This window comes from Acinonyx jubatus, chromosome A2, assembly GCF_027475565.1.
Source record: "Acinonyx jubatus isolate Ajub_Pintada_27869175 chromosome A2, VMU_Ajub_asm_v1.0, whole genome shotgun sequence".
Taxonomy (NCBI): Eukaryota; Metazoa; Chordata; class Mammalia; order Carnivora; family Felidae; genus Acinonyx; species Acinonyx jubatus.
The window spans coordinates 36,515,814-36,537,003 of NC_069383.1; the positions used below are offsets into that span (position 1 = coordinate 36,515,814).

The 21,190-nt window shown below is 34.1% G+C and overlaps 1 long non-coding RNA gene across 1 annotated transcript in view; it reads right to left on the bottom strand.

The window, feature by feature from the left end:
• The window catches only part of LOC113604116 (uncharacterized), a 426,541-nt gene that overhangs the window by 20,531 nt on the left and 384,820 nt on the right, over window positions 1–21,190 (bottom strand). The window contains exon 9 of the long non-coding RNA XR_008296712.1: window positions 3,406–3,506. This is a non-coding gene — a long non-coding RNA (uncharacterized LOC113604116). The remainder of the gene's footprint in view (window positions 1–3,405; window positions 3,507–21,190) is intronic.

Sequence of the window (21,190 nt, forward strand, 5' to 3'; positions counted from 1 at the left end):
TTGAACACACTTGAATGAATTTCACCCCATCACTTCCCCTGAAACTTGTCTTTTTTGTCAGTGACCTCTATATTGATCAATCTAATGATCAGTTCTCAGTTAATACCTTTCTGAGTTAGATTATTTTTCTTTTCTAAAACATTTCTTTTTTCAGGAAAATCACAATATTCTGGTTTTCCTTCTATCTCAAAAATTATTCTCCTGATATCTTTACTTTTTCCCACACTCTGAACATTTGGTACACATTAGGACTGAATCAATGGAATTGTAATTGAACATTAGAATTCAGTCTTTAGAACTATTTTACAATCAGTTGCATGATTTCTTCTAGTTTCAAGGCTTCGAATGTTGTTACTTTGTGGGCAACACGTGCCTTTACAGCTCCAGTCTGGAACTTTTTCATATCTCTGGGCTCATACATCCAAATCACAAGTTGGCTTCTCTACTTGGATATCTTATAGGCATCTCAACTTAAAACCAGACTCCTTGTCTTTCTCCCTGGGATGTTTCCCATGTTATCAATCACTAATCATTCTTCTACTTGTTCAGGTAAATAACCTCAAGAGTAATCCTTCACTCCCATTTCTCTCCTGCCCTGTATCCAAGTTGTTTTGTAATTTTGTATTTATTTGATTATTAAAGAGTTGACTATAATTCTAAATATATATTTACTTTATATTTTATCTATTAAGTGTTCACATCTTTTATCCATTTTCATTTTGGAGTGCTGCTCTTTTAGTTATTTTTTAAAACCTTTTAAAAAAATGTTTATGTATTTATTTTGAGACATAGAGAGTGCAAGCAGGAGAGGGGCATGTTTTTCATGCTGCCTGCACAGAGCCTGATGTGGAGCTCCATCTCACTAAGTGAGATCATGACCTGAGCCAAAATCAAGAGTCAGATGCTCAACCAACTGAGCCACACAGGTGCCCCATGTTTTAGTTATTCTTTATTGGTATGTACTACTAGTTCTTTTTGTCTAGAATAGAAATTGCCTTATTGCATTGTTCTAGAGTTTATAAATAGTATAGTGTCATTGTTTGAAAAGAGATGAAAAATACATAAATATAAAGCAAATTAATTATAATCTAAAATCCTACCACCCTGAGAAAAATACCATTAATATTTCAGTGATCATCTTTTTAAAAATATCTCTGATTAATAAAGATAATTTTAATAATAGGACCATAGCACATCTGAAATCCTTGCATTTTATTTTATTTATGTGTTCCCACTGGCCACATTTACCTAAAGCAGTTTCTTTCTTTTCTTACCTTCCCTTTTTCTGCTCCCTTCCTCACATCATCTGAAAGACTCACCCTATCTCCTACTGCAGGTATACACTGTGAACAAGCCATTGAGTATTTTTACATAGCTCTCTAGGCCAATATAATCAAGCCTCACAAAGGCTATATAATCTTTTTCTCTCTCTCCCACTCTCCCCCAACACAGAGATTTTTAGTAATGATTGATTCTTGTCAAATACATATATAAATAAGGTACATCCAGAGAAGTTCTCTGTCTCGTCTTCCCTTGACCCCACTTAGGCAACAATTTTTGTTCACTTTTTACCTCATCCCCATCCTTTTTTAAATTATAAACAAATATATTAATATGTCATTACTTCCTTCCATCTTTTCTTAGATGCATGGTAGCATATTATACACATTTTCTCCAACTTGCTTTTTTTTTGTCTAAAAAAGCTGTCCTGGATACCACTATGTAGTATGTAATATGTAAAGTTCTACCTCCTTTCTTTTTAAAGGACCCTAAAACTTCATTGTGTGGATGTATTCTAATCATTCAACCACTTCTTTGCTAATGGACTTTTGGCAGTAATTGGAGTTGTTTATATGTCTTTTAATATTTTTATAGTGTATCATTCTGTTATATTCCTAGGAATGGTATCAATAGGTAAACTCATATATAATTTTTCTAGATATGGCATTTCACATTTCCACTGACATGAAAAAACTTTTTTTTCAAATATTGTCGGCAAGTATTGTTTTGTAAAATACAGCCAATACCTCAATGTAGTATCATCTATTCTTATGAGTGCCACTGAACTCATTTTAATATGTTCAACGGTCATTTGTATTTTTTCCTTATAAACTGTCTTTTGCTTATTTTTATATCAGGATGTTGTCCTTATTTTCCTGCCCTCTGCTTCTTCTTACATAGTTATAAATATCAATGGCTTCTTGCCACTCTCAGTGGCTGGACTCCATTCAGTTATACCTTACAGTTTTGGGGATTTTTCGTCTAATTTATTTGCTTATAAACGTTTTATTTTTGTATAATTTCAAATTTATAGAAAGGTTGCCAAAATAGCACAATGAATTTTGTGCTTTACCTAGATCATCAGTTGGTATATTTTGCCTCATTTATTTGCTCTCTCTATTTCTCTCCAATTATCTATATATAAACACAAATACAAACAACTTCAGTATATGTTTCTTAAGAAGGAGGAGAACATTCTTCTGTATTACTATAATACAACTGTCAAAAATCAGAAAATGTAACATTGATATAATGCCATTATCTAATTCACAGTACATGTTTAAATTGTGTCAATTGCCCAAATATCTGCTTTTTTTTTTTCCACTTCAGAATCTAGTCCAGAATCATGCATGGCAGCTAGGTGTCATGTCGCTTTAGTCTCATTTAATCTTGTACAGCTTTTCAGTCTCTCTTTGTTTTTCTTGATCTTAACATTTTTTGAAGAGTATAGGCCAGTTATTTTGTACAGTCTCCCTCTATTTAATGTATCTGACATTTCCCTGTTAGATTCATTTCATGCATGTTTAGCAAGAATACCACAGAATATATGCAGCCTCAGCATTAGGAGAAATATGAGGTTGGTTTGTCCTACTGTTGGAGTTGTTACCTTACATATTTATGAAGTGTCCACTAGGTTTCTTCACTGTAAGATTACTTTCCCCCTATATAATTAATGTTATTTGGGGGAACATATATTATATAAATATCCTGTTAATCACCAAGCTTTCAACCACTAGTTTTAGTAACCACTGACGATTTTCTAATTGAATTTTTTTTTCTTCTATATCTTATTACTTGACATTCTGTTAAAGGAAGAACTTTCTTTTATCACCCTTTAATTTACTTATTTATATTCTTATTTATATAAGCATGGACAAATGGATTCTTATTTTATAATCATTTGTATCATTATTTCAATATATCCTCAAATAATCCCAGATTTTTCCAAAGGGAGACATTTAAGTTGGTTTCTTTGCCCTTTGATTATATCCCCATCATTCTTTTAACATTTTGTTATCCTTTAACAGAAAAAGATGTTACAGATTCATCTTTTATCCTCCATGATCCAAACCTGGAATCATTTCTTTTTCTCTGAAATAACCTCTGGTGACCAAAGAGACCTACCTGCTTAGTCCAGGACTGCAGAGAAATTCCAGAGCACTTCAGTATGGGCTGTGGATATTTTTCAAAGAAGTTCCACCTGAGCTTTAACCTTCTGAGGGCCCCTATTGGAGAATAAAAAGAAAAAGTGAAGATAGGTGTCTTGGGGAAGAAAATAGGTTTTCCTGCCCAAACTGGGAAATGGATCTGACTCTATTAGCTTTTTAGAAACTCCAAAAAATTTGCTGAATTTTTATTGTCATTATTTCATAATTCTTATTTTTATTTTAATTATTTTTATATTTACATCTCTCATTTTGTGACTTGCTTTTAGATATTAAAAGTATTATTTGTTTTCCCTACTTTTTCCTATATATTATTCAATTTTTTGCTTTTTGATTTTGGCCATTTTTGTGAAATGGGGTATATTAAACCAACCCTCTTACCAAGAATAACTGTTAAATCTGTGTAAAACATTAAAAAAAAATCTATCTGAAGGCATTAGAAAAATTAAGAAACCAGCAAGAACCAGAGAATTAAATGTTCCAGAAAGGATGGACATGTAGATGAGTGAATCCAATATTCTACTCCTTGAGGCATTTTCCAATCTATAAAACATAACTGAGAGATGGAGAAGTTGAGCAGAAAATAGTAGCTAAGAGGCTGAAAAGCTGAATAGAGCTTTTGGAAATCTTAAGAGACCACAAAAACAAAAATCAGAAATTAGAAATCACAAGGAGGAAGAACAATGATAAACAGCCCAGGATTCCACTGGTACCACTGAAAATTTGCAACTTGGAGACAGTAAGGGCAAACCAGAAATAAAACAGCCTTTACAAATATTGAAATTTTTGTTTGAATTAGGTCAATACCCTATTTTAAGAGTATCAACTCCTTTATTAACTTTTGACCAATAAAAAGGAAATCTTAGGTGGAGAATTATAACATCATCAGAACCTCAAATGATCTTTGTAAGAATTCATGATCAGTGTTTTTTATTCTAGCAAACAACTTTGGCATACCAGACAACACCAAATGTCCGAAACAAAACAAAACAAAAATATAACATAAGAAAAAATTATTTGATCCAGAAATTGGATTTAATTATACACTAAATCTAAAATAAATAGTATATTGAAATAACACATTTGATAAAATAGCGAACAAGACGGAGAATTTCAGCTGAGAACTAGAATCTCTGAAATAGACTCAAATAGAAAATTTAGAAATAAAAAAACAAGGTAACTAAAATTAATACTCAATACATTGATTTGACAGAAGATGACCGAAAGTAAGGATTAGTGAAATGGATTGATAATAAGGATATAAATATCCATACTGGAATACAAAGAGAAAAAATTTGGAACATGTAGAAAAAGTACAAGAGAAAGAGGAGAGAGAAGATGTGGTGTTACCAGAGCTTAGAACCCCAGGAGGTAGAATCAAAGTGAAGACTACCTGTAGGAAAGGGAGGTCCAAGCGGGATCAGGAGTCAGGGATGATCTCTACGCACTACAAAGATGTCATACTGAGCAGACCTATGCTCTGCCTATAGAAGCCTATGGTGGCTTCTATTTATCTTCCATCATCCAATATTTCACATCTCCAACATGGAAGCAACTGTACAAGAGAAGATGGGAAATGGAACTCCCTATGTTATAGAGTACAGATGTGAGGGTAAATGAATATGAAAGCAAATCATCAGTTAACCTGCACAGATGCCAACTTTTCAAGTTTCCAAGGATGAAGCTGATTCCCCTGCTCCTATTTTCTTACTTATCTTTGACCACTTTAATAGAAAACCAAAGAAAAGAGTTTAATGCCTGTGACTAGGATGATGGTTCATCCAGATTTCCCAGATAGAAGCTAATTTGAAAAAATACATACATTGAGATTAGTCCAAAAACTACCAGTGAAACAAACAATTCAAGAAAGATAATGAATTAAAGCACTCTTTGACTATCTCAGTACTAGCGAGTAACATTCTTCTTTAGCAAAAATATGCAATCTAGTTTCTGTTCCTAGATACAATAAACACTCAGTCACATCTTTCCTCACCAAAGGAAGTTACATTTATCTTAGCCCTTGGTTTTTGCTTTGTGGAATAGGATGCCTGAGAACATGTGGCTTCTCAGCCAGGCCTGAGAACAGCCATAGGAAAATAGCTTATTGTATTCTAAAAGGATGTCTTCAAAACTTTATTTCATAAATTATATAACATCCTCTTTAGTACTGATTATTAAATTTTAGGTACAAAATTAAATATCATTCAGAAATATTTGGCTTGAAAACTTTGGAGAAAATATTTTAAGTGAAATTGCTTTTCAGGCAGTAAAGAAATGGAACAAGTTCAGGAATTAACAAAATATATTATTTTTATCAAGTAATAAGCTCTAAAATAACTGGTAATGAAAAATCATGCTCTTCCTGATTTTTGTGTAACTGCCTAGTTGTTAGTAGGTAAAGAGTTTGACAATGTTATCTTTGAGCTAGGACCAGGATTATAATCTTACAATCTAACATTGAGTAAAGAGTAATTATGTTCTTAAATTTTCAGATTTATTCATGAGTCCTACCATGTACCCATCATGGTACTAATCATGAGACTTATGAAGAAGAGTATGACAGTTTCATTCTCAAATTGAACACAATCTAGTGGAAGGGGTAGATTATTAATAGACATTTTATAAGAAATAATTAGTACATTTTAATGAAAGATGTGTAAAGAATATTATGAGATTTTTGGTTAAGAAATTCTTTGCATAATAATAGAATTATTATAGAATAGTTATTACAGAATAGAATAATTTCATTGTATAGTAAGTAGAAAGCACAGGAATGAAAATGAGATTCATAGCTTATATCTTTTTAAAAATTTTAATTCCAGCATAGTTAGTATACAGTGATATATTAATTTTAGGTTACAATATAGTGATTGAACAATTCTATACATTACTCAGTGTTCATCAAGATAACTATATTCCTAATCCCATTCACCTATTTCACCCATTCCCCCCCACCCACTTTCTCTCTGGTAACCATCAGTTTGTTCTCTATTATTTCAGAGTCTATTTCTGAATTTTATTTTTTCTTTGTTTGGTTTCTTAAATTCCATGTATGACTGAAATCACATGGTTTTTGTCTTTCTCCGACTTATTTCACTTAGCATTATACTCTCTAGATCCATATGTATTGTTGCAAAAGGCAAGATTTCATTACACACACACACACACACACACACACACACACACACACACACAAACTTCTTTATCCATTCATCTATTGATGGACCCTGGGGCTGCTTCCATAATTTGGCTACTGTAAATAATGCTGCAATAAACATAGGAATGCATATATCCTTTCAAATTAGTATTTTTGTATTCTTTGGGTAAATACTCAGTAGTGAAATTACTGGATCATATGGTAATTCTATTTTTAACTTTTTGAAGAACCTCCATACTGTTTTTACAGTGGCTGCAACAATTTGCATTCTCACTAGCAGTGCACAAGTGTTCCTTTTCTCCACATGCTCACCAACACTTCCTGTTTCTTGTGCTAAAAATCTTGTGTCACATCTTAGCTATTCTGACAGGTGTGAGATGATATCTCATTGTGGTTCTGATGTGCATTTCCCTGACGATGAGTGATGTTGATCCTTCCATGTGTCTGTTGGCCATCTGTATGTCTTCTCTGGAAAAATGTCTGTTCATGAACTTTGCCCATTTTTTTAACTCGATTATTTGAGGTTTTGGTTGAATTGTATAAGCTCTTTATATATTTTGGATACTAACCCTTTTTTAGATCTGTCATTTGCAAATAGCTTCTATTGCTATTTTGTGATTTATTTTGTGATTGTTTCCTTTGATGTGCAGATGTTTTTTTTACTTTGATGTAGTCCAAATAATTTATTTTTACTTTTGTTTTGATTGCCTCAGGAGACATATCCAGAAAAATATTGCTACATCAAATGTAATAGAAATTACTTCCTGTATTCTCTTCTAGGATTATTATGGTTTCAGGTCTCACATTTAGGTCTTTAATTCATTTTGAGTTTATTTTTGTGTGTGGTGTATGAAAGTGGTCCAGCTTCATTGTTTTGCAAATTTCTGTCCAGTTTTCCCAGCACCATTTGTTGAAGAGACTTTTTCCTATTGCGTATTCTTATCTCCTTGTCAAAGATTAATTGACCATATAATTGTGGGTTTATTTCTGTTCCATTCATCTATGTGTCTATTTTCGTGCCAGTACCACACTGTTTTGATTACTACAGCTTTGCACTATATCTTGAAATTTGGAATTGTGATACCTCCAGTTTTGTTCTTCATCTTCAAGATTCCTTTGTCTATTTGGGATCTTTCATGGTTCCATACAAAGTTTAGGATTATTTGTCATAGTTATGTAAAAAATTCTGCTGGTATTTTGGTAGGGATTGCATTAAATCTGTAGATTGCCTTGAGTAGTATGAAGATTTTTAACAATATTTGTTCTCCCAATCCTTGAGCATGGAACGTCTTTCCATTTCTTTGTGTTGTCTTCAGTTTCTTTCATCAATGTCTTATAGCTTCACCTCCTTGGTTAAGTTTATACCTAGGTATTCTATTATTTTTGGTGCAATTATAAATGGAATTGTTTTCTTAATTTCTCTTTCTGCAACTTCATTATTAGTGTATAGAAATTCAATGGATTTCTGTATATTGATTGTATATCCTGTGACCTTACTGAATTCATTTATCAATTCTAGTAGTTGTTCAATGAACTCTTTAGTCTTTTCTGTATATAGTACCATGTGAACTGCAAATAGTGAAAGTTTTACTTCTTCTTTACCAATTTGGATGCCTTTTATTCCTTTGTCTGGAGTCCCAGTACTTTGCGGAATAAAAGTGGTAAGAATGGACATCCTTGTCTTGTTCTTGACATTAGGTGAAAGGTTCTCAGTTATTCACCATTCAGCAAGATGTTAGTTGTCGGTTTTTCATACGATGTCTTTGTTATGTTGAGGCTCTCTCTAATATATTATATGGTCTCAAAGATATAATCTAATAATAATCTCTAATATTCCCTCTAATATACTTTGTTGAGGGCTTTTATCATAAATGGATGCTGTACTTTGTCAAATGCCTTTTCTGCATCTGTTGAAATGATCATATGATTTTTTACTGATACTGTTGATGTGATATGTATCACACTGATCAAATTGCGAATACTGAACCAACCCTGCATCCAGGGAATAAATCCTACTTGCTCATGGTGAATGATTTTTAATGTATTGTTGGATTCAAATGATAATATTTTGTGGAGGATTTTGAAATCTATGTTAATCAGAGATATTGGCTTGTAGTCTCTTTTTTGTAGTGTCTTTACCTGATTTTGGTATTAGGGTAATGCTAGTCTCATAGAATAAATTTGAAACTTTTCCTCCTCTTCTATTTTTTTTGGAATAGTTTAAGAATAGGTATTAACTCTTTAAATGTTTGGTAGAATTCACCTGTGAAGACATCTGGCCTTGCACTTTTGTTTTTGGGAGTTTTTTGATCACTGATTCAAATTCAATTTCATTGTTGATAATTGGTCTTTTTAAATTTTCTATTTCTTCCTGCTTCAGTTTTGGAGGTAATTTGTATCCAGAATTTAACCATTTCTTCTAGGTTGTCTAATTCGTTGGCATTTAGTTTTTCATAATATTTTCTGATAACTGTAATTCTGTGGTGTCAGTTTTATTTCTCCTCTTTCATTTCTGATTTTATTTGACTCCCTTCTTTTCTGTTGTTTTTGAAGAGTGGCTGAAGTTTTATCTATTTAGTTCATCTTTTCAAAGAATCAGCTCCTGGTTTCATTGATATGTTCTATTGTTTTTTTTTCTATTTTGTTTATATCTGCTCTAATCTTTTTTATTTCCTTTCTTCTACTGATTTCAGGTTTTGTTTGTGCTTCTTTTTCTAGCTCTTTTAGATGTAAGTTTAGGTTGTTTATTTGAGATTTTTCTTCCTTCATAAGCCTATATTGCTATAAACTTCCTTCTTAGAGCAGCTTTTGTTACATGCCAAAGATTTTGGACCATTGGGTTTTCATTTTCATTTGTCTTTGTGTACTTTTTTATTACCCCTTTGATTTCTTGGCTGACCTATTCATGTTTAATAGCATGTTATGTAACCTCCATGTATTTGTGCTCTTTCTTGATTTTTTCTTGTGGTTGATTTTTAGTTTCATAGTGTTTTGGTCAGAAAAGGTACATGGTATGATGTCAGTATTTTTAAATTTGTTGAAACTTTATTTATGAACTAGTATTTTGTCTATTCTGGAGAATGTTCCATATGTACTTGAAAAGAATGTGTATTCTGCTGTTTTATGGTGGGATGTTCTGAATATATCTGGTAAACCCTTCTGGTCAATATGTCATTCAAAGCCACTGTTCCCTTGTTGATTTTGTTTGGATGATCTACCCATTGATATAGTGGGGTGTCAAAGTCCTCTACAATTATTGTATTACTATCCATTACTTTCTTTATGTCTGTTACTAACTTTTTTATATATTTGGTTGCTCCCATGTTGGATGCATATGTATTTTAGATGCATTGTATTATATATATGCATATAAGAAGATATACGATATAAGAAGAATTATATCTCCTTATTGTATTATTCCCTTTATTATTATATAATGTCCTTCTTTGTCTCTTGTTACTGTCTTTGTTCTAAAGTGTATTTTGTCCAATATAAGTATTGCTACTATGGCTTTATTTTCACATCTATTTGCGTGATAAAGGGTTCTCCATCCCTTTGCTTTCAATCTGTGTGTCTTTAGGTCTGAAATGAGTGTCTTGCAGGCATCACATATATGAGTCTTACTTTTTCATCCATTCCATCACCCTACTTGATTGTAGTCCTTTGTTCCTTTCCTGTGCTCTTCTCTCACGATTAGTTGGCTTTCTTCAGTGGTATACTTGGATTTCTTTCTCTTTATTTTTTGCCTATCTATTATTTTTTGATTTTTGGTTACCATTGGGTTCATACATAACAACTTCTGCATATAGCAGTCTATATTAGGTTGATGGTATCTTAAGTTTAAACCCATTATTTCCTCCCCTCCCTGCTTCCCATGTTTTAGGTACATGGTGTCATAACTTACATCCTTTTATTTTGCAAGTCTCTTGACTGATCTTTATAGATATACTTAATTTTACTTTTTTCACCCTACTTTTTCTTACTCCTACTGATGATTTTTCCTTTCCACTCAAAGAGTCTCCTTCATCATTATGAATTCCTTTAACTTATGTTTGCCTGGAAAACTCTTTATCTCTCCTATTTTGAATGATAGCCTTGTTGGATAGAGCATTCTTGGCTGTAGATTTTTCCCATTCAGGACTTTGAATATATCATGCCACTCCCTTCTGGCTTGTAATATTACTGCTGAGAAAAATCAGCTGATAGCCTTATTGATTCTCCCTTGTATGTAACTATTTTTCTTCTCTTGCTGCTTTTAAAATTCTGTATCAGTACTTTTTGTCATTTTAATTACTATGTGTCTTCGTGCAGACCTTCTTGGGTTGACTTTGTTGGGGGGCTTCTCTGTGCCCCCTGGATCTGGATTTCTGTTTCCTTTCCCAGATTTGGGAGATTTTCAGCTATTATTTCTTCAAATAAATTTTCTGCTCCCTTTTCTTTCTCTTCACCCTCTGAAATCCCTATAATGCAAATGATAGTATGCTTCATGGAATGTTGCAGAGTTCCCTAAGTATATTTTCATATTGTATTTTTTTCTCTCACCTGCTCAGCTTTATTGATTTCCATTACTCTGTTCTCTAGGTTGTTCATCATTCTTCTACTTCATCTAGGCTACTATTTATTCCATCTTATGTATTTTTAATTTCATTTATTGAATTCTTCATCTCTGACTGGTTATTTTTTATGTTTTGTAACTTTGTAAAGGGCCTCACTGAGGTCCTTCACTCTTTCCTCAAGTCTAGTGAGTATCATCATGATCATTACTTTAAATTCTCTATCAAGCATAAGCTTTCTATCATTTTCAGGGTACATCTTTTACCTCTTTTGTTAGTTTGATTCCTAAGTATCTTATGTTTTTTGGTGCAATTGTAAATGGGATCAATTCCTTTATTTCTCTTTCTGCTGCTTCATTATTGCTGTATAGACGCACAACTGATTTCTGTACATTGATTTTATATCCTGTGACTTTGCTGAATTTACATATCAGTTCTAGCAGGTTTTTTTTTTTGGTGGAAACTTTGGGTTTTCTATGTAGAGTATCATATCATCTGCAAAGAATGAAAGTTTGACTTTTTCTTTGCCAATTTGGATGCCTTTTATTTTCTTTGTTGTCTGATTGCTCAAGCTTGGACTTCCAGTACTATGTTGAACAATGGTGGTGAGAGTGGATATCCTTGTTGTGTTCCTGGTGTTAGGGGGAAAGTTCTCAGTTTTTCCCCATTGAGGATGATGTTAGTTGTAGGTCTTTCATATATGGCTTTTATGATGTTGTGATATGTTCCTTCTATCCTTACTTTATTCAGGGCTTTTATCAAGAAAGGATGCTATATTTTGCCAAATGCTTTTTCTGCATCTATTGAGAGAATCATATGGTTCTTATCCTTTCTTTTATTAATGTGGTATATCATGTTGATTGATTTATAAATATGGAAGAAGCTCTGTAGCCCAGGAATAAATCCCATTTGACCATGGTGCATAATTCTTTTAATGTACTGTTGAATTTGATTTGCTAGTATCTTGTTGAGAACTTTTGCATCCAGGGTGTTTGCATCAGGGCTATTGGCCTGTAGTTCTTTTTGGTGAGGTCGTTGCCTGGTATTGGAATCAAGGTAATGCTGGCTTCATAGAATGAGTTTGGAAGCTTTCCTTCCATTTTTACTTTATGGAACACTGTATGTTAACTAACTTAAATTTAAATAAATAAATTACGTACTCAAGAAAGAAAAAGGAAGCATTAACAAACTCATTAAATGTAATCTCGAATTCTAAAAAATAAAAAATACAAGAGATAACATGCTGGTGGGGATGTGGAGGGAAGGAAACCCTTGTGCACTATTGGTAGTAATGCAAACTGGCACAGCTACTATGGAAAACAGTACAGAGGTTCCTCAAGAAAGTAAAAATCGAACATATGAGACAGCAATCACACTTCTTAGTATATAATCCAAAGGAAACAAAAACATTATCTCAGAGTGATATCTATACTCCCATGCTCACTTAAGGATTATCAACGATATCCAGGGTGCAGAAACAACCTAAATGTCTGTGGACAGATAAGCAGATTCAGAAAATATGATGTATACATACAACTGAAGAAGTTTCAATCTTAAAAAAAGGAAATGCTGCTGATCGGGAAAACATGAATTAACTTGGAGGGCATCATGCTAAGTGAAAAACAAACAAACAAACATCCAGGCAAAGACAAACATTGCATGGTATCACTTATATGAGAAATTTAAAAAAAAGTGGAAATCACAAGAAGAGAGTAGAAAAGTAGTTGCCAGGGGCTGGGAGTGTGGGAAATAGGAAGAGGTTCTGAGAATATATGTATAATATCATGAGCATAGTTGATAACACTGTGTTATGTAGTTTAAATGTGCTGAGAGTAGAACTTAGATGTTCTCTCTCTCTCTCTCTCTCTCACACACACACATACACACACACACACACAACTAAATTAAAAAAAAATACACTATTAGACCCAAAAAGGTTTTGTTTTTTTTTAATTCTCTATCAGGCATATTACTTATCTCCATTCAGCTTAGGTTACCTTGCTAGGTTTTGTCCTGTTCTTTTGTTTGGAACATATTCCTCTGTCTCCTCTGTCTAACCTTCTGTGTCTGTTTCTGTGTGTTAGTAATGTCAGCTACATCTTTCTCTTGAAAGTAGTAGCCTTAGGAAGAAGAGGTCCTCTAGTGCCCTGGAGGACGTGTTGCTTCAGGAGTGTCTCCTGTATGTGTTGTGTGCATCCTGCTGTTGTGGCTGAGCCACATTTGCCTTCAGTCCAGTCATCTGCAATGGCTCTCTTTGCCTGTTGTGGGCATTGTTTGGTTCCTGGGCTGTTAGTGGCCCAGTCTGGAGCTGCTTTGAACTTGTGTTGAGTCAGACCAGGCATTTGCCAGAGATGCAGAACACTAAACATCAGGGTGCTTTCCCTGTTTTGTCCTCGAGAAGCTTTCATTGGTCAGTAGAGTTCTGCAGTCAGATCATTTATCTGCCCCAACCCACTTCTAGGGCCACAGTGTGACTGGTGTGCATAGTTATCTTTCCCTCTGTCCAGGGCATGCATCACTTTGGGATGGTGCTGGCCCCTGTGGGAGCTGCTCGTATGCTGCCAGGCTTGCGGTACCATTTTGGATGGGCTCCCGCCAAGAGTGTACTGAAGGCAGTAGATCTAAAGAAGCATGTGGGAGCAGTGTGGGGGCGGGGGTGGGGTAAGTGAGACATTAGCAAAGTTTGTACTGGTATGTTGGAGGAAAAGACCTGGAGCTGAGGCCTGGCTGGAATGGGCATGTCCACAGGGGATATGTAGGTGGGGCACACGCTAGCAAATTAGGCATTGAGTTTCAGCCCTGCATGGAGTGCTCAGGCTGAGGCGCAGGGTGGGGGGAAATGGCTGTGGGCATCTCCTGTATTCCTGGAGAAGTCTCCCAATGATCCCTGATGCTCCAGCACAGGCTCTGAAATTAGTAAACAAATATCCCTCCTATATACCCTATAGGACATTCAAACTACTGCTTCTGTGCTGCATCTCCATGGAGATGTTTGTTATGCTGTCTCTTTAAGGGTGGGAACTCAGTTTCCTCTCATCTTCCTGCCTTCTTGGCTCTCCCAGAGCTGAGACTACTGATTTTTAAAGTTCTAGGTTTTAAGTCCTGCAGGTTTTAAGAACTGGTGAAATATAGCCCCTCTGGTTTTCAAAGTCAAATTATATGGGGATTCATCTTTCCCATGTGGGCTCACCACTGTGAGAGTCTGTTTCTCTTCCCTCTCTGCACCTGTGCTGTCCCTTCGCAGGGAGAGCCTTGAGGGGCTCTTTAGCTCCCATCCATGTCTCTGTCCTTCCTACCCTCTTTGATGTGGCCTCTTCTCTTCACTTACTTGTAGAGTTTGTTCTGCCAGTCTTGAGGTTGTCTTCTGTGGTTATAAGTAATATAGAAAAACATTCCCATATTTTCAAGTTATTTTCTTTGTTATCTTCCACAGTGATCATATATTAAATTTTTAAAAATTGTTTTAATGTTTGTTTATTTTTGAGAGAGAGAGAGAGGAAGGGGCAGAGAGAGGGAGACATAGAATCCAAAGTCGGCTCCAGGCTACGAGCTGTCAGCACAGAACCCGATGCGGGGCTCAAACCCACCAGCTATGAGATCATGACCTAAGCCGAAGTCATTGGCTCAACTGACTCAGCCACCCAGGTGCCCTCAAATATTAAATTTTAATTAGAAAAAATAGCAGCTATTTAAAGATGAATTTATCATTCACAAAAATGTCATTTCTTTTGTTCTAAGGCAGGAATTGGCAAAGAAGACAAGTAGGCCAAATCCTGACTGTAGTCTGCTTTTGTTTTATGGCCCTTTGTGGATAAATTTTGCCAAAACTTGCCCTAAAGAGTAAAACCAATGAATGTGTATTTCATCAAGACCCTTTACTTTTCTCTAGTTATGAGAAGAGCCAGGGGGAAACCATCAAGATACACTACAAATTATTTAGAGTTCAAAAATTGCCTCAAGGTCATTTATTCAGGCTAGAGCTAACCTTTATGAACAGCACATTATGTCATGAAGTTTATGTAGATTGATTGGATTCAATTTTCAAAACAATACTATGCAGTATATTTTTTATTCTACTTTTATTGATAATCAAACCAAGGCATGGAGAGATCATACCCATAGCAAGACACAGAGCCAAAATATAAGTGCAGCTGAATGATTCCAGGACCCCCGTACAGCCTTCCCCCATGTAAGAGAATCTGAAATGGCACACATCTCTTAAATGGAATGGAAGTTGGCCTTGAAATCAGCCTTTACAAGGTGATTTTCTAGGAAGCCATCACCAAACTTCTATCTCTAATTGGAAATAAAATGCAGTTAAAATCACGTCTATAGATCAAAACTTCCATCTAAGGTTGGCTGCATTCTCCTGGTAGATGGACTTGGTAGTGTACTCTGAGTTGATGGAATATAAATAAAGATGAGATATTTTTTCACCCTGGAGATTTTCAATTTGAAGTAGTTCATAAATTACAAAGGCTCACAAATCAAAATTATTAGAACTATTCTCTCATTAATAATTCATGTCTGATTAATGATAATAGAGAAAAGAAATTAGCATGATATTTAGTGGCTACTGCATGTCTTTCCATGGAGATTTCATCACCTTTATTACAATCAAATGTAATAATAATGTGACTTTAAAATCCTTTGCTTACTATTTCTATATGCAACTTTTGAATTAAAAATATACTAGACTAATGCAAATCCATGGGAAGGTCTCAAATTTCCTTGCAAAACCTTTTTTTTAAGATCCCACCAAGATATGAGATGACTAGAATTATACCATAATATAGACAAATATTTTTTAATATGAAACCATAGTATGTTACCATGTTATGAACTCTCAGCTGACACAGCAGAAATAGAAAAGAGTTTTATTTTTTTTACATAATTTAAATTTTTCATATAATCCAATATTACTAAGTATAAAGTAAGCAACTAAGATGCTTCCATTTAGGTTACAGAACTTTCTTTTTATGAAGTGTGTATATGTTATGAGCCAAAGCATTTAAAATTTTTTCCCCCACATTTTATCAGGCTATACTGGTATCATAGACAAACTATATCCTGGATATTCCTTAAGTATGCTCCATGATTCTTTTATGGGTGAGAGATTTAGTTTGGCATTAAAGTGTAAAGCCATGAAAAAGAATTATCTGCTCCAAGGTTTAAGAAACATCTTTTTGAAACATTGTTAATATAATGTTTGCAACATATAACCATCTTCAAAAGTATCTAAGCTACAAAATTACCAAGACATATACTTCTCTTTCTTATAGTAATTTACATGGTGTTATTGTCATACATTTTTAGTCATGTGAATGATGTAAAGGCCAGTAAGACAATATGCCAAATTTCTGTGAATAGCAATAAGTTGCATTAAGTTAAGAAATGTTTTCTTCTAATCTGGTGTAAGAAAGTTGTATACCTTGGTTCTAGGGCTTTCTTTGAGGATTATGATATATATCCACGATAAGTTCTGTCCCTATATTCTAAAAATATTTAGGGGTAAAAAATTATCAAAAGATTTATGTTATTAAAAGAATAACTCTTTGGTTTCCAAGCCAGTTTTCATAGGTTGTAAATGACCTCCCCAAAATAACATATGTTTGCTTGCTTGCTTGTTTGCTTACTTAGCTAAGACAAATGATAATTCTGACACCCACTAATGATATTTTCAGATGGTCAAAGATTTATTATTATGAATGGAGCAGAGGTTGATATTTCAAATGAATTTTACTCAGTTCTTAAAATCTATTTTTTATCTTAATAATCATAATCCATCTTATGTTCTTATTAAATTTTTATCATTACATTAGGATACAAGTACACATATACACAATACACCTATCAGAGTAGCTATTATTTTCTATTACATGTTTACTTAAATATATGAATTTTTAAAGTATGTACATTTGATACTTTGATAACATAACTTAAATTAAAGAAAAACTAGCAGTCTTAGATTCTGGTAATAAAGTCCAGATCACAGGAAAAATTAAGACTAAGAAATGCCAGTTATTTTTTTGTTGAAGGTTTTATTTATTCCACAAGGGATAATTGCTTTGTTACCAGAGACTGCTACCTTCCTAAAAACCCTAGTTTTATAAAATAGAAATTTGTTTTTAATTCTTTAAATGTTCAAGGAGCATCATTTCATCCGTACTGCTGAAGCAATTTCCCACCTCCTCAACTATTTCAATAAATTCTTATTGAATGCCTCCCTTGTGCAAAGCAATTGGGAGAATACAAAGATGAATAGGACATAGCCTATTTCCTTAAAATGCTTAGAGGATAGCAGGTAAGATGGGTTCACAATAACTAGGATAGAATGATATATGATATGTTGTACATCAAGGATCAGAAAATGAGGCACCTACAGATGTCTTAATGAAAACAAATGTGTGAGTTGAGTAGGAGAAAGGTAATGGGGAGGAGTGGAGGCTATAGATGGACTGGTGTGTCCATGAACTATACAAAGCCTTTCAAAGACATTTTGATAAACATGGTACCAGCCAGACAAACATAACTAAAAATTATTATATTAAGCTACAAATCTACAATGTTTAAGGAAGAGTGTGGGTGACTGTATTCTTACACTTACATACATATGTGTGTGTGAAATGTAATAAAAAAGCATTTTAAGACATAACTTGCACTTGAGTTAGTATTTATAGCACTTTGTAGAAGTGGCACATTATATGTGGATCATTATTTTTATAATAAAGCAGAAAGTGTAAATTTAACTCATGGATAACAAGATATTTTTTCTCTTCCCAGAATATTTTTATGTAAATTATTTATAACATTACTAAGGTAAAAAACAGACTTATTTATGGATTGATAAATATAGGCTATAATAATCAGTAATGCCGATTTTACTTATATTGTTTAAATTAAACTCTTGGTATGTCCTTTACATGTTCCATCTAGCAATACAGAGTAATCCAAATCATTGGCAACATTTATAATGTACCTGACATCTGCAGTCTCTGCTATTCAAAATATTTTAGGGATTTTACTGATGCTTACATGAAATGCTATCCCACTTTTAAATATGTACAGTATTTGCCATCACAGTAACTGAAATACAACAAAATTGAAAATATTTTCTTCATATTAATAACTTACATAATACTAAAATTTGAATTTATTGAATACATTATACAAAAGAAGAGGTCAACAGTAACATATTTTAAAACTTTTTTAAATAGATTGTTCAGACTCAAATACACCATAAAGTTATCAAGAACAATAAAATAACAATCATAAAAACAAAGTAATTCTTCTAAGAGAAATTGGTAATTGGGAATTTTTAAAGTCTGATACTCTAACATTATTGTCTTCAGGAAAATGTAAAGAAATATCCATTATATCAAAATACTATTAACTTTCTCTTTTTTTTAAGAACAACTCACTCATTGTCATTCATCCAATATCATTCAACAATTCACTCAATGTATTTCTGTCAGTTTATAAAATTATATATATACATATATATACATATAATATATAATACATATAATATATACATATTACATATATGTACATATAATATATACATATATGTACATATAATATATATATTATAATACATATATAAATTATATATATACATAGACATATATATCTGTGTGTGTGTGTGTGTGTGTGTGTGTATTTTCTGCCCCCAATTCCTGGCACAGAAACTCCTAAAATCCTTGTAATTTCCTAAGTGAGAGGAGCACCAAGAACAACTTTTGTTCTAATATTTGGTCTTTGATCTGGGTTTCTGACAGAGCTCCTAAATCTCTTAGAATTCCCTGGGTGATAGTAGTGTCTTTGTTCTAATGAAGTGACTCTTGGTGGGCTCCTGAATGTGGGTAGTCAACAGAAAGAGCAAGCTGTAATTAGAAGCTTGGGATTTTTAGCCCCAATCCCCATTTTCCAGAGAGGGAAGAGGGACTAGAAATGGAGTTAATGTTTGCTCATGCCTATGTAATGAGCCTTCCATAAAAATTCCTAAAGTACAGGGTTCAGAGAGCTTCCAGGTGGGTGAACATATCCATGTACAGAGAAAGTAGTGTACCCCCACTTCTCAGGGAAAGAAAACTCCTGTGCTCAGAACCCTCCCAGTTCTCACCCTATGTATCTCTTCATTTGGCTGTTCATCTCTATCCTTCATCATGCACTTCATTACATAAGAAACTTGTGAATGCAAGTGTTTCCCTGAATTCTGTAGGCTGTTCTAGCAAATAATGGAATCCAAGGGAAAGGAGATCATGGGAACCCTGGGTCTGTTGGACAGAAGCTGTGGGTAACCTAGAGACCTTCTATTGGCATTTGAAATGGGGGGGGGTTACTTTCATGAGACTAAACCTTTAACCTTTAGGATCTGAGCTTATCTCCAGGTAGATAATGTCAGAATTGAATTAAACTGTAGGACATCCAGCTTATGTCATAGAGAGTTGCATGGTGTTGAAGGGTTGTGAATGTGGTAGCAGTGTGAGAGTAAAGGAAAAACATGTAGGAGGAAGACTGAAATTTTCCTACCCACAAAGTATATATAATTGACATTTCCCCCATTAATGTTCCTAGAAGAGTAGATCAATTACTATGAAGAAAGACACTGGGGCAGGGGCGGTGGGGGGGTAGGGGGAGAGATGTGTAACAGTAATTTTTACTGTTGTCCTTTTACTATTGACCTTGACACCTGAGTGTGTAGAATTGGAAGTATGCACAAAAATGGTGAGGTAGAATTTCTCATAAAACACTGTTTTAATGTTCCCAAACCATCTTAGATGTCTTCCCATGCCAATGTAAACAATCATATGTACTCCTCTTAAAGTATGGCTCTTGTAATGGTGGATTATTCTATTGCCAACTTGGTGAGGCTGGCAACTACATTTTCCAGAATCCCCTTCCCTGTGTGGGTTTGGGTCTGAGTTGGCCAAAAGAAAAATCTGCATGAGCTATGGAGGCAAGAGCCACCAGTCTCATACTTTCTGATTTATTTTTTGTCATTTCCTTTCCTTTCCTTTTATTTTATTTTATTTTTTGGAATAAGGGTTTTTTTCTTTTTACCCTTTTTCTCTTTTCTTCTGTTTTTTTTTTCTTTCTTTTTCCTGGAATCAGTCTTATAGTTTTTGATTCTCTGTTTTGTTGTTCCCTTTCCTTTTCTCTTTCTATGGGATCAGGCTCCCTAACCTACCATTTTTTCCAGAGTTACTTCAACAAGCAACTCAAAACACACCTACTTAAAGGTGTAAACACTCCACCACTGCAAGCATGGAGGAGCTCTGCAGAGGAATGACCAGTGGGAAAAGGAGCCAAAACCAACAGCAAAGTACACAAAGCATACACCAGAAACACTTCCTGGAGTGCCAGGGCCTGGACAGTGTATGACCTTTTTTAATATTGTAGTATTCTCAGGTGCAGGAAACATAACAAGCTTTTAAAGCACACAAAAGACAGAAACTTAGACCAAAGGACAAGACAGAGGAATTCTCCCCAAAAGGAAGGTCAAGAAGAAATCACAGGAAGGGACTTGCTCAAAACAGATGTAAACAATATATCTGAACAAGAATTTAGAACAGTCATAAGACTACTAGCTGGGCTTGAAAAAAGCATAGAAGACACCAGAGAAACCCTTGCTGCAGAGATCAAAGACCTAAGAACTAGTCAGGATGAATTTAAACAACGTTATAAATCGGATGGAAAATAAACTAGAACAGTGACAACAAAGACTGAAGAATCAGAGGATAGAATAAGTGAAATAGAAAATAAAATTATGGAAAATAATGAAGCTGAAAAAAAAGAGAAAGGAAGTTACTATATGAGGGGAGACTTAGAGAACTAAGTGATTCCATGAAATGAACCATTATCTATATCATAAGAGCCCCAGAAAAAGAAGAGTGAGAAAAAGGGACAGAAAGTTTATTGAACAAATTATAGTTGAGAACTTCCCTAATCTGGGGAAGGAAACAGGCATCCAAGTCCAAAAGGCACAGAGAACTGCCTTCAAAATCAACAAAAACAGGTCAACGCCATGA